We start from the raw sequence: 15,045 nt of genomic DNA, 5'->3' as shown, positions 1-15,045 counted from the left end.
GGAAGGATTCAGCTATACAGCTGCAAATATAATGTTTTAGGTGCAGTACACAAATCTGTCACTAGATGGTGCTAGTGAACTAACAGCCAATTTCATATATACTTCAAAACGTTTTTTTAAAGCATTTTCACAGCGTTTTTTAAATATATGTGTAGATTCAGCCCAAGTCTGTGAAGATCATGTTTTTGTCAAAAAAGAGTTAACTCCGTCTTTTAACTCTGTGGCTATTGACTGCCACACTCCTGTGGGTGGGTTTTGTTTTTTGTTTGGCAAGGGAAGGGGGCAGTTGTGTGAACATTTCTGCAGACATTTCCATTCTGTTTCCATTGGGCTTGCTTTGGCACCAAGGCTCTCAGCCCTCACCATCTGAGTTTGCTATTGGAGGAATTGCAACACCTATAAACGCACAAACACACACACACACACACACACTCTCATGGGTTAACCTTATTGTGATAGATAGCAAGGAACACAGCGGTGCCTTGAGAATTTGCGAGAGGGATTGTGTATGGCATCCATAGCTGTCAACCGTCCCTTATTTGGTGGGAAACTCCCTTATCCCAGCGCCGTGTCCAGCTGCTGTCCCTTACTGATGATGTTCCTTAAATTTCCCAGGTTTCATGCTCTCCTGGCTGGGGAGGGAAGCAGCGGCTCGGGGTCCTCCGCCGCAAGAGAGCGAGAGAAAGTGCGTGCATGAGCTGCGCGTCTCCGTCTCTCCCTTTCCCCCCTCAGGGGCGCGTTGTGAGGAGACGGGTGGCAGTGGGCGGGCAGGCAGCCCCTCTCTTGCAAGACTTCTGCCGTGCTGCCAGGGGAAGCCGGAGGTGGCAGTGGCTGAGGAGGCGGCCTGAGGGAGGAGGAAGAGGAGGGGATGGGGAGGGATGCAGAAGGGCGGCGCCTCAGCGGCTGCGGCGGCGCCGCAACCACCTCATGCCGGGCTCGCGGGCGGTGTGGGTGAGTGTGTCTCTCTCTCCCCCCTCGGGCGGGGAAGGGCCGATGGAACTCCTCGCGCCAGGACGACGGCAGCCCCGACGTGCTGCTTAGCATACCCTCCAACCAGTGCAGCTTCTGTATAAGGTAAGCCAAAATCCCTTATTTTGGCTGCTGATCCCTTATTTTCGAGGCTGCTGGTCCCTTATTTTCAAATCTGTAAGCTGACAGCCCTATTGGCATCAGATGTGCCCACTGAACCACTTTGACTTGCAGAACTGGCAATGGCACAGGTGCCACATAATATTCATTCCACACCTGAAGAAAATTGATAATAGTGTGGCAGCCCTTACACTTTGGAACTCCCTGCGTATCGGCGCTCTTCGGCGGCCATTTTAAACACTTGTTTTGGCAAGCCTCTCCAGACATGTAGCTATTGATGTGTTTCCATCTCTTTTTCTGTTAATCTTAATTGTTTTAGAATGTTTTTGGCTCTTTCCTATGGATAATTTCTTGCCAACGCTGCTCACTCTGTATATTTGAAGGAGCTTCAATAGATAACAGGACCCTGTTCTCCCAAATAATCACAATCATATCAAAAGAGGCTTGGCAATTAGGGACAAGAATCTGTATTTCAAAGGCGCCTGCTGAGAGCTGCCAAACAGCCTCCAGGATAAAAACAACCCTCTTTCTCATAGCTCCACGAAAACTTTATATCCTGATGACTGATTTTTTTGGGGGGACAGTTTCTTTAGCTCAGTGAAATGACCAGAACCGTTTAGAGGAAAGAGTTGGCTTTTCGGAGCTCGGCCTCTCCAAGGACTTATCTGTCAAAGACTCTCTCAGGCTCAAAGAGGGAACATCTTGTTCTGAAATGCAGGCTGAAAAAGTCATTTGGAGAAGAAAGGAAAAAAAAAGAGCAGAAATCAGGGAAATCTTCAAACCGGTTGAATTCTGAAAAAGCAACAACTGCCAAATGTTGAGTCCCTGCAAGATTTTCCTTTGGGCTAAAGAGGCATTTTCTCTAAGGATAGGGTGGAAAATTGATTTGGTTCACATTTGAGAGGTGAGCCTACCCAATTCACACTTTCTGAGACAATAGTTAACATATTCCAAGAAAAATTAATGTGCCAAATAAATAAAGAACAGTGCAAAGGCCAAACACAGCCATCTTTTGAAATCTGCGCGTCACCAAATATTGCAAAACAACACATGCACACACACACACACATATAGGGGCTGGTAAAGATCCCTGTCTGAAACCCTGGATAGCTGCTGCCAGTCTGTGTAGGAATTACTGAGCTAGATGGCAGGAAGCCAATGAGTGTGCACTAGGGAAGGGAAACCACAGTCTGACTTGGGAGAAGGGGACTACTGATTTGTGGGGATCTGTACTAGCTTGTTGTCTTTGTCCATGGAGTTTTCTTGGCAGGGATCCTGGAGTGGCTTCCAGTTCCTGCTCCAGGTGAAGGCTGATTGCCGAAGAATTGATGCTTTTGAATTATGCTGCTGGAGGAGACTCTCGAGAGTCCCATGGACTGCAAGAAGATCAAACCTCTCCATTCTGAAGGAAATCAGCCCTGAGTGCTCACTGGAAGGACAGATCCTGAAGCTCAGGCTCCAATACTTTGGCCACCTTATGAGAAGAGAAGACTCCCTGGAAAAGACCCTGATGTTGGGAAAGATGGAGGGCACAAGGAGAAGGGGACGACAGAGGACGAGATGGTAGGACAGTGTTCTCGAAGCTACCAGCATGAGTTTGACCAAACTGCGGGAGGCAGTGGAAGACAGGAGTGCCTGGTGTGCTCTGGTCCATGGGGTCACGAAGAGTTGGACACGACTAAACGACTCAACAACAACAGTACTAGCTTGGAGGCAAGAGTCAGAGGCAGGGGAAACTTTAGGGTTGGAGTACAGGATGGCTAAAAAAGAGAGGAGGAAGAGGCAAGTCAGGCAAGTGAAGGGCTAGGTGCTTCCCCACCCTCTCCAGCACCACTGTCTCCCAGAACCAGGAGGGGACCGAAAAGGGCAGAGCAGAGGCAGCTTCCACGCAGGCACAGTCTCTGGTTATGTGCATGCAGCTTGTCAGCAGAAGCTGCATAAATTGGTGGAGGGGGACATGGCTCCCTGTTGCTGCAACTGCTACATAGGGCATGGATTTGGGAATAGCTGCCTAGACACTAGACTGATGTGTGTGGGTATTTGGGGCTGTAGATACGACTGTGTCAGCTTTGACATTAAATAGTTTACTATGTGTTGTGTGCATTGCTTTGGCTGAGGAGCACCCTTGATGGGCCACAATGTAGGAATACCACAAAAATTACCGTCAGATCATCTCTCTCCCCCCCCCCCCAATATATTTACAGTGGTACCTCTGGTTGCGAACAGGATCTGTTCCGGAGGCCCATTCGCAACATGAAAATAGCGCAACCCGCAGCGGCTCGTCTGCGCACACGCGGGTTGCAATTCACTGCTTCTGTGCATGTGTGTGATGTCATTTTGCGCGTCTGCGCATGCGCGAGCGGCGAAACCTGGAAGTAATCCTTTCCAGTACTTCCGGGTCGCTGTGGGACGTAACCTGAAAGAACGTAACATGAAGCGGATGTAACATGAGGTTTGACTGTTTTGGGATTGGGAGCAAATTTTCCACCTGAAGAGCTCCAGGCAAAAACCCAGCTTTTATCCCAATTAGGGAGAATTTGAGCTGGTGGCTGTTGGAAACCCAGGTGGGATAATCGGAACATTAGCATGTTTCCCCTCCGGCTGTTTACTGCTGTGTAAGCAGTTTGGTCCCTACGTGGTGTAGGATGTCGGGGTGTGTGTGTGATTCTGGCATGACGGCATGCAATTAGGATGTCTTTTGGCTACCCGGGATGATCAAAGAATGCTTGATGTGAAAGGGAAAGGAGGGAAAAGCGGGTTGACGCTGCCCAGAATACCGAAAGCTGTTTGAGTTTTCGTGCGGCAAGGCTGAAAAACAGAAACAAATTCGCTCTTCCCCACGGTGTTCTACATCATTTCCCGAAAGTGGCATCTTGTTCTCTTTCCTTTTACTTCATGTTTTCCGAGGAGAGACAGATGCAAGCATAAATATTACATCTGGATTTTTTAAAAGAAGAAATAACCGCTACAGGAATCCCCCAGCTAGTACGAAACAAGCACAGAAGCCAAAATCGGGAAAGACTGGGAGGAAAATAAACAGCGTTCAGAACATCCTACTCGTCGTCTTCCTTGGGGAGATTTGCACGTGCTGTTTTTATCGCTGGGAGAAAGAAGGAGGGACCAGAAGGACAGGTTGGGCTGGTGCCAGGGATTGGCATGGCCTGGTATAGGCTGTGTGCCCCTAGGGCAGAAAGGGAACCCATTGATGAAAACTCCCTGGACCACTCTCACTCCCTGGGTGAGTGAGAATGGTAATCCCCATTTGTGGCTTCCTCTACAGCAGCCTTCTGCACCCTGTGACCCTCCAGATCTTTCTGGACTCCAACTCCCATCATTCCTCACCACTGGCCATCAGATATCGGAGAGTATGCACCAGCGCATCGTAGGAGCATAGGGACCTGCCTTTTTCTGAGCCAGGTTGCACAGTGTTGTTTACCCCAGGTTGAATCCTGACAAGACAGAAGTACTGTTTTGGGGGGACAGGAGGCAGGCAGGTGTGGAGGACTCCCTGGTCCTGAATGGGGTAACTGTGCCCCTGAAGGACCAGGTGTGCAGCCTGGGAGTCATTTTGGACTCAAAGCTGTCCATGGAGGCGCAGGTCAATTCTGTGTCCAGGGCAGCTGTTTACCAGCTCCATCTGGTACGCAGGATGAGACCCTATCTGCCCGCAGACTGCCTTGCCAGAGTGGTGCATGCTCTGGTTATCTCCCGCTTGGACTACTGCAATGCTCTCTACATGGGGCTACCTTTGGAGGTGACCCAGAAACTACAACTAATCCAGAATGCGGCAGCTAGACTGGTGACTGGGACCACATAACACCTACATAACACATAACACTTGAAAGACCTACATTGGCTCCCAGTACGTTTCCAGGCACAATTCAAAGTGTTGGTGCTGACCTTTAAAGCCCTAAATGACCTGAAGGAGCGTCTCCACCCCCATCATTCTGCCCGGACACTGAGGTCCAGCTCCGAGGACCTTCTGGCGGTTCCCTCCCTGCGAGAAGTGAGGTTACAAGGAACCAGGCAGAAGGCCTTCTCGGTAGTGGCACCCACCCTATGGAACACCCCCCCCCACCAGATGTCAAAGAGAACAACAACTACCAAACTTTTAGAAGACATCTGAAGGCAGCCCTGTTTAGGGAAGCTTTTAATGTTTGATGTCTTACTGTATTTTAATATTTGGTTGGAAGCCGCCCAGAGTGGCTGGGGAAGCCCAGCCAGATGGGCGGGGTATTAATAATAATAATAATAATAATAATAATAATAATAATAATAAGTATTATTATCATCATCATCATCATCATCATCATTATTATACCTTCCAGGTGCTTTGCACTAGAACTCCCATGTCACACACTTGTTGTGCGCAGAGGAATGATGGGAGGAGCCAGCTGGGGAACCAACAAAAGAAGAAGGCTCAGAGCCCGGGGAGTGGTGGTGGGACAATGGTGAGTGGTCAGAGGGAGAAGACTGGGAGAGGGAGGTGTTGGAAGCTGAAGAGGCAACAGGGTTTAGTGAGCAGGGAGACTCTGTGGCAGAGAGAAGTTCAGAATCAGAGGCAGAAGCTGAAGCAGGAGAGGAGGAACACTAAGAGGCAGAGATGAGTCTGGCTTGTGAAGAGTCATGAGTGTCTCCCCCTCCCGCTGCAACAAGCTCCCCTCCCCGCTTGTCTCCCAGAACTAGAAGAGGTATAAAAAGGGTGTAGAGGTTGGCTGCATGCAGGTGCAGTCTCTGATTGCTTGGAAAAAGCTCTGGTGAGGAGGGGGTTTAGAGGGCTGTGAGGAGGTGGGGATTCTCAGTCTCAGCAACTGCTTTAAGGGGGAAAGACCTACCGGAGATGAGTTCCTCTGCTCATTAGGCCTGACACTCCTGTGAAGATTGTGCTTTTGCTAACAAAGAGTTTACTCCAACTTGCACAGTGTGATTTACCGCTGGCTTGCTCCTGACGTCCTATCAGCCTCAGCCGGCACAGTGAATGGTCAAGGATGGTGGGAGTTGTAGTCCAAGACATCTACCAGCCACCACATTGGCTACCCCTGGTCTACACTGACTGCCAGTGTTTCTCTTGGGTCTTTCCTGACTCAACCTGAAGATGCTATTGGGGAATGAACCTGGCTCCTTCTGCATGCAAAGCAGTCTCTCTGCTACTAGGAGGCTGCTCTTCCCTGATCTCAGATCCTCCTTGCTGTTCCCCTCCCATTTTGGTACATTTTGTTTTGAGATCTGAAAGAGCCTTGGGTCCCGGGCTTTGATAACAGCAGCCAAGAGCCATCCTGGCAATAGACTAAGGCGCTGAGCTTTGTTTCTTTTTGCTCTCAGCATTACACAGCAGCCCTAGGCAAAGCCCCTCAGGACCACTTTCTGATCTCAAGCTGCCTGCTCATGAGGCACTTAGGGAGGAAGGCTGGCTCTGCCAACTGTTGTTTGTTAGCCTGGCTGTTTGCAAGCTAAGCCAGGGATTGAACAGCCCCACACGTACAGGGATGATCCGCAGAGCTCTGCTTGCAAACCCCAGCTTTCTGACACAGCAAAGCTGCATGGCGGTAAGCTGACTGAAGACGGAGAACGGGAACGTTCGATTGCTCTTGGGGTTTGGACGGTGGAAGAAAAACTTTTAGCGATCTAGCGTCTCGCAAGCCCCAAGGCTGAAAATGCATTTCTTGGCACAACACACTTGATCAGAGAACATGAGGCTTAGCCACGGCCAGTCACAGTTTCTCAGAAACATGCTCAGTGGCATTGAAAACAACACCCCATCTCTCTTTCGGCAATTTCCCAGCGAAAATGTCTACAGCTATTGGGTCTTGTTTTCCCATTGTCCTCTCATGCTGACTCCCCCGCCCACAACTGGGTTGGCTTGCCTTCTATGACATCATCACGTAGTCAAAACCGATTGGCTGCTTAGCATCACGACACTGTTCTATTCATTAAGTTGAAGTTGGGAAGCCTTTTCAAGCCAAAGCTCGCATTCCCTTCTTGACAACCTTCAGGAGTCACATGGCCATGGTAGGCGGGGCGAGAAGCAAAAGTGGGTGGAGCAAAATATGTCAATTCTCTCACACATCCGACTCTAGCTTCCACCCAGGCAAGTTTCCTGGGAAGAAGGACATGTAGGAGATGTGTAGTTAAGGGTGCTCAGAGTTGTTAGGATATTTCTAGATCCCCCTTGCAGAGCTACAGTGCCCAGATTTCCCTGGGAAAAGGGACTGACTATTTAACCACCCTGGGAAGTGTAAGCTTTATAGGTCAAAACTATCACTTTGAATTGTGCCCAGAAACTAACTGGGAGCCAGTGCAACTAGGCCAGGATCATTATATGCTCAAACTGTCTTCCCCCAGCCTGACTGCTGAATACTGAATACTGTCCAATCCATGTAGTCCATCAACCTGGAAGCCTTATGTCCGAGGCCCTTAAGTCTCTTCCATGTCCCTTCTGCATTTCTTCTTCTTCTTGTTTATACTTGCCCTTTTCCTTGTCTTTTGTTGGTCTCTTTCTTAATTCCTTTCCTTTCTCATTGAGGAGTAGTTCTCTGGGGGGTTCCAATCCAGAATTGTCTCCATCTCCCTTCATCAAACCCACCCAAAGTCCCACTCCCCACAGTCCTCGATAAAATCCAAAAAATATTTAAAAACATATTTCAAGGTCTCTCCAAAGTTAGGAACCTCCTCAACACCAGATTCCCCCTGGCCCATTCCAACTTCAATCTTCAATGACAGCGGCTTATGCTCCTGTAGGGCCTCGGGTCTCTCCATTTGTATTATTTGAGGTGCAACCGCATCCTCCTCCATTATCTTCTGTTCTTGCCCAGTCAATACTGATTCATGAGTTGGTCCCTGAATAATTTCTGTATCAATGTTCCCTGTTTTCACTATCTTGTAGATGCCCATTTTGGGAAATCCACAAGCAAGATCTGAGTGCAACAGTCTCTCTCCCTACTAGTGATATGCAGCAACCGGCATTTGCTGGCTATGAGAGTGGAGGTAGGCCATTGTGGATAGCCTAATCTGCCACCAGCAGGTTTCATAATGTGCAAATGATTTGCTCCTAAGAACAATAAATGCCACAACAGCAGCATCAAAAAGCAGGAACACACACAGAGCGAGGAAGAACAGAGGGCATGCATTTTGATGAGTACAGTGGTACTTCAGGTTAAGTACTTAATTCGTTCCGGAGGTCTGTTCTTAACCTGAGGTACCACTTCAGCTAATGGGGCCTCCTGCTGTTGCTGTGCCGCCAGAGCATGATTTCTGTTCTCATCCTGAAGCAAAGTTCTTAACCCGAGGTACTATTTCTGGGTTAGCGGAGTCTGTAACCTGAAGCATATGTAACCTGAAGTGTATGTAACCCGAGGTACCACTGTATTTAGAATTAACTGCCTCACCCTAAGGAAAGTTGGGGTGAAATGAAAAAGAGCATCTTTCTCGTACATTGAGTGACCCGACCAATGGCTTGTGAGGTGACTCATCTCCAGTCCAACAGGACAATGGAGACACGCTGTCCTCGCCTTCCAGAAATGTTTCTCGACACCACGCTGATCTCTGTATTGGCGTGAACAGCATGCATTTTTATTTCCTCTAAGCACTTAAAAGGAAGGAGAAGGAGATAGATCTTCTCACACCCGGCAAGAGCAAATGACACTTTTATGGGTGGGCGCAAAAGACTTATCCATGGGGATCTTGCTGCCTTTTCAGGCTCACAAACCAGTGAAGGGACTTTGAGGGCAGAGAAGCCAGCGGGCATGGGGTTGATTTTGTGAAAGGATTTGATTGTATCTGGAGTTCTTGAGACCCACTGCATTCCTCCACCACCTGGCCAAATCTGACACCTCATCTAAGTAATCAAGCGTTGGTGCTTACCTTTAAAGCCCTAAATGGCCTCAGCTCAGTATATATGAAGGAGTGTCCCCACCCCCATCGTTCAGCCTGGACACTGAGGTCCAGCTCCGAGGGCCTTCTGGTGGTTCCCTCACTGTGAGATGTGATGTTACAGGGAACCAGGCAGAGGGCCTTCTCGGTGGTGGCGCCCGCCCTGTGGAACACCCTCCTGTCAGATGTCAAGGAAATAAACAACTATCTGACTTTTAGAAGACATCTGAAGGCAGCCCTGTTCAGGGAAGTTTTTAATGTTTGATGTTTTATTCTGTTTTTAATCTGTTGGGAGCCACCCAGAATGGCTGGGGAAACCCAGCCAGATGGGCGGGGTATAAATAAGCTGTATTCTAACTTATATTTTCATCAACTGTTTGGGGTTTTTTTGTTTGTTTTGTTTTTAATGTTTTTACTGTATTTATATTCAGTGTTAGCCCCCCAAGCCCGGTCTTGGCCGGGGAGGGCGGGGTATAAATAAATAAATAAATAAATAAATAAATAAATAAATAATAATAATAATAATAATAATAATAATAATACTTCATTTAAGTCATCACCTCATCAAGCACACACACGGGATTGGGGGGGGGGAACTAAATGGGAAAGAAAGTGAGTGTTTGCTTGATGCAGTTAAAATTTGGAAGTGATTATTGGCCCTTCTAGCAGAGGCGTAGTGATCTGGGATTGCAAGGGGCTTGAAGACCTATTGCTCCTTCTGTAGTAGGGTTCCAGCAGGATCTCTGCCTCCCTTGCCCTAGAGTTGCCCAATCAGCATGGAAGGGGAGATTTCTGGCACTGAGAAGACGTCTTCTTGCCTTTTGTGCTGATTGGAGACTATCGGGGTGAAAAGAGGAGAGTCAGCCACTGAGGATGGGCTCCTAGGGTCACTCTGGAGAAGGTGAGTGGGAAGAACACTGAGGAGCTGTCGCTGTCTATGTCCCAAAGCTAAGCATTTAGAAACACTGAAAGCACAAGGCTCCTTACCTTCAATAGACTGCTGTGCTACATTCTGTTACACACAATGGAACTTAAGTCAATCTGAAAAGAGAAACTGGAGTGCTCCAAACCATTTACTAGTTTCCCTCAGAGTGATCTCTTGGTCTTTGCTGCAAATTAATATATGTTTAGATGTGAAGGAATGACCACCGGGTGTGGAGGACACTTCCACCCGCAGACGAGCCACAGCTGTCTGATCATGCCCTCTATCTAACCTTTGCTCTCTTAGTAGTCTGCCGTGCCCTGTCTGTGACCTTTGTCTCTTTCGATTAAACATTGTTCAGGGGGAAAGTGACGTGGGTGGAAACAGGTGCCAAAATATCTTTGTACCACCCCCCGATCTCATGACTGGAAGATGTGTAAAGGGCACAGTCCAGAATGTATCTGACTGGTTTTGCATATTGTGCTAATAAAAAGAGCCTTCGCAGAGCTAGCTGGCAGCTTGCTTGTGCACAGCTCACCTGCATTACCAACTCCTGCCTCATGTCCTTTGCTTCATAGATGCAGTGCTATGGTGGGCTGAGACCAGCACTTTGATGGGGATGCAAATGGCTTCTTCTGCAGTCATCAGACGGATGACCGGAGAGGGAACAAACCCTCCCTCCTCATATTTGCACAGGTCATCTGAACCGCAAGGGTGGACTTTGGTCTTTTGAATTTCAGTGGTGCCCTGTGCAAAATCCAGTGCCCCCAGTTGCCTCTCGCCTTCTGTTCTGCTTAATTCGCCACATCATAGTTGCGTCGCCTAGCATCTCCCAGGGCGGTGGAATTGGTCGCACTGTCCTAAATCGGCCTCTGTGAAGTTTCTGCAACAGTAAGAATGCAGGAGTGTCTGATGGCCAAACCTAGGCTGAGCTACACCCACTGCCAATGTGTGGAGTGAACGTGGGACTTGAGCCTGAAAGAAGTTCACTACCCCTTGACCTGGTTTCATAGAATCATAATTGAAGGGACCCTGAGGACCGTCTGGTCCAACTCCCTGAAATGCAGGAATATGGGGATTGAACCTGCGACCTTGGTATTATCAGCACCACGCTCTAACCAACTGAGCTATCTAGCAGGGCTGGGTTTTTTTAAGAGATCTGGAGGACTTTAAAGCTTGCACACATTGCTTATGTAACATTTTGGTTGGTCCTAATAAAGGCATCCCACGCGGGGGGTGCTGTGGGTTAAACCACAGAGCCTAGGACTTGCCGATCAGAAGGTCGGCGGTTCGAATCCCCACGACGGGGTGAGCTTGGTCCCTGCTCCTGCCAACCTAGCAGTTCGAAAAGCACGTCAAACTGCAAGAAGATAAATAGGTACCGCTCCAGCGGGAAGGTAAACGGTGTTTCCGTGCGCTGCTCTGGTTTGCCCAAAGTGGCTTGGTCATGCTGGCTACATGACCCGGAAGCTGTACGCTGGCTCCCTTGGCCAATAAAGCGAGATGAGCACCGCAACCCCAGAGTCGTCTGCGACAGGGCTTAATGGCCAGGGGTCCTTTACCTTTGCCTTAATAAAGGCATTGCCCTAATATGGATTTCTGAATTTCTCTTACATGCCCACACAGCTACATTTCCTTTTTATATAAGAAGAGAAACTCTTCCATGTCAAACCAAGCCATACCCCCCCAGAGCATAAGAAGTGTCTGAGTGATGGATCAGGTCAACATCTGCCTTGTCTAGCATCACTGTGGCCAAACTGAAGCCTATGCGAATCTTGCAAGCAGGAGTTGAGCGCGATAACACTCTCCCCACATGGGATTCTGAGCAAGTGGCATTCAGAATCATTGCTTCCTCCACCTTTGGAAGGAGAGAAACAGCCATTATGGCTTGTAACCATTGATAGCCTTCCTTGACAGTTGTGATAGTTTGGACCTATGATGAACTATAGCTACCAGATCAAATCAGCCCTTTCTTCCCTCTCCAGTCTTGTCTCCTGGGGCCACCTACATTTCTCTGCACAGATTTTGTATTGCTTTCAAATAGCCTTTCTGAATGCCATTCTCTGCTTTAGAGAAAGAAAACAACAACAACAACAACAACACTTTTACTTCACCCATCTGGCTAGGCCTTCCCAACCACTCTGGGCGGCTTCCAACAGGATATTAAAAACACAACAAAACATCAAACATTAAAAGCTTCCCTAAACAGGGCTGCCTTCAGGTGTCTTCTAAAAGTCAGATAGTTGTTTATTTCCTTGTCATTTGATGGGAGGGCATTCCACAGGGCAGGCACCACCACTGAGAAGGCCCTCTGCCTGGTTTGCTTTAACCTTACTTCTCGCAGTGAGGGAACTGCCAGAAGGCCCTCAGAGCTGGACCTCAGTGTCTGAGCTGAACGATGGGGGTGGAGACGCTCCTTGCTGAGAGACCTTGGTTGCAATTAACTGTATTCTGTATCAACATTTCCAGAGAGGAGGAATGGGTCTACCACAATTGGAAAGATACCATGATGCGGCCCATAGACTAAATGTCATTCGTATGATAGCGTAAAAGAGAAGATTCGGATGCAATTGGAATTTGATGAATGCGTGCGACACAGGCCTCCCATTTAACAAAGCTATCTTAGAAATGGTAACAAACCCATTTGCAAAAGCAGACTTAAAGATCTGTCAATCCTAGATATCAAAATTAACACTGCCTACATCACCACTGGTTCCTTTTGCATTTCACTCCCCCTTTTACACAAAATGATAGAAAATCAATGGATATGAAATGGAAATAAAAAAGGCTCGTGCAGATGGATTCGCTTTTATGAAACTGATATCTCTCTTCCAGCAGGGCAAGCCATGGTAAGAACTGAGGGGTGAAATGTGAATTGGCTTTTAATCTATCAGGTAATACATTTTATCTCAATTCAACAGTTAAATCTCGTGCAATTAGACCATTCACACCATTTGAGAAACTGAACACTCCCTCCAAAATATTGTTGATTTTATACAAAACACACTGACTTATCCAATGGACAATGCTTGGCTAATAAACAAAACTGGGAAAAGGACCCAGGTATAGAAATCGAAGCAGCAGATTGCAACACTCTATGGACAACCTTGCCCCACCCCCTCACAAAAAACCAACATAAACCTGCATTTAAGTTAATACATAGGGACGCGGGTGGCGCTGTGGGTTAAACCACAGAGCCTAGGTCGGCGGTTATACCACAGAGCCTAGGTCGGTGGGTTAAACCACAGAGCCTAGGTCGGCGGTGAGCTCCCGTTGCTGGGTCCCTGCTCCTGCCAACCTAGCAGTTTAAAAGCACGTCAAAGTGCAAGTAGATAAATAGGTCCCGCTTCGGCAGGAAGGTAATGGCATTTCCGTGCGCTGCTCTGGTTCGCTAGAAGCGGCTTAGTCATGCTGGCCACATGACCCGGAAGCTGTACACCGGCTCCCTCGGCCAACAAAGTGAGATGAGCGCCACAACTCCAGAGTCGGCCACAACTGGACCTAATGGTCAGGGATCCCTTTACCTTTACCTTTAAGTTAATACATAGATGGCATCTAACACGTGTAAAACTCAGCTTGGCAGACATAGCATCTTCTGCAGCGTGCTGGAGAGTGTGCAAGGTAATTGATATGACTTTCCATATGTGGTGGACATGTGAATTAGTGCAACCATTTTGGGGAAAGGGTATTTACAGAAATAAAGAAAATTACGAACTGGGACATACAGCGCAATGCAATGCATGCCTAGGTTTATTAACAAATTTAAAAAATACTCAAATAATGGCAACAAGGAACTTATCACCTTTCTTCTGGTAGCGGCATGATTAAAGGTAAAGATAAAGGTACCTCTGACCATTAGGTCCAGTCGTGGACGACTCTGGGGTTGTGCGCTCATCTCGCTCTATAGACTGAGGGAGCTGATGTTTGTCCACAGAAAGCTTTCTGGGTCATGTGGCCAGCATGACTAAGCCGCTTCTGGCGAGCCACAGCAGCGCACAGAAACACTGTTTACTTTCCTGCCAGAGTGGTACCTATTTATCTACTTGCACTTTGACATGCTTTCGAACTGCTAGGTGGGCAGGAGCAGGGACTGAGAAATGGGAGCTCACCCCTTCGCGGGGATTTGAACCGCTGACCTTCTGATCGGCAAGCCCTAGGCTCTGTGGTTTAACCCACAGCGCTACCCGCATGATTACTTATAGAAAAAACTGGAAAGGGCATGATGAGCTACACATCACATAATGTAAACAGAGTGTGTGGACAATCTGAGAAACTAACTAAGAAAATACATGCCCTGAAGGATGATTCTGATATGGACAATTGTTGAAATATGGCATCCTTTTAGAAAATATTCAAATTTTCAAATAATTGTAAATCACCCATTACACATACAGATTTATGGGAAAATCTGATGCATTGGTCTTCTGTGGGGGTGGGAAACCAATTGTTTTGAAAATATTTATGCTTAGAGTCTCCTCCTTGAAAATTAAGAAACCATTTAAATCCTAGAAGTTGCCTTGCAGATCACACTCAAGTTAGATGCTGCTTCTTGGACCACTGCTGGTGTATTCCCACATTCTGATGTCCGCTAGGAAGAAAGTTTGCCCTATATAAAAGTCTTTAGAGAAGAACCAGGAAACGAGCGCTTGACATTTAAACAGCAGCCTGACAAAGGAGGCAAATGTCAAGGAAACCGAGTAAGTCAGGCAGAATCAAGGCTTCTGTAGGTGGAAGCACAGAAAGGTAGATTAAGGATGATGGGGCAATTTGAAGTCTCATCTGCACTATGCATATGAAACAGTATCGCGCCACTTCAAAGAGTCGTGGCTTCCCCTCGCCAAAGAATCCTGGGAGCTGTAGTTTGTTAAGGGTGCTGAGAGCTCTTAGGCTACTCCATTTCCCCACACAGAGCTACAATTCTCAGCTACAATTCTCTCACCTAACATGCACATTTTTGAAAACTCCCATTTGGGGACTTCCCTGGCTTTTTTCTGGCCCATATAGGACCAGTCTGGATACTTAGCCTTGGTGAAGACTTGATGTTTTCATCCCCCCAAAAGTTTTTGAGTTTCCACTGAAATGAGGTTGGATTTTAATGTTTTAGTGTTGTATTTTAATCTTGTTTTTAAAGCTGTATTTCAATCAATTGTTTTTATATTTGGTGT

At 47.6% G+C, this 15,045-nt stretch overlaps 2 protein-coding genes across 4 annotated transcripts in view; one reads left to right on the top strand and one right to left on the bottom strand.

Moving 5' to 3' along the window:
- CACNA1H (calcium voltage-gated channel subunit alpha1 H) overlaps positions 1-15,045 on the bottom strand; it is a 384,808-nt gene that overhangs the window by 111,161 nt on the left and 258,602 nt on the right. The gene's annotated exons all lie outside the window — the stretch shown is intronic.
- Positions 1-15,045, top strand: part of SLC5A10 (solute carrier family 5 member 10) — a 514,359-nt gene that overhangs the window by 371,390 nt on the left and 127,924 nt on the right. The gene's annotated exons all lie outside the window — the stretch shown is intronic.

This window comes from Podarcis vaucheri, assembly GCF_965113315.1.
Source record: "Podarcis vaucheri genome assembly, chromosome: 14".
Classification (NCBI taxonomy): Eukaryota; Metazoa; Chordata; class Lepidosauria; order Squamata; family Lacertidae; genus Podarcis; species Podarcis vaucheri.
The sequence above is the reverse complement of the archived record's forward strand: the minus strand, read 5'-3'. Positions and strand labels throughout refer to the sequence as shown.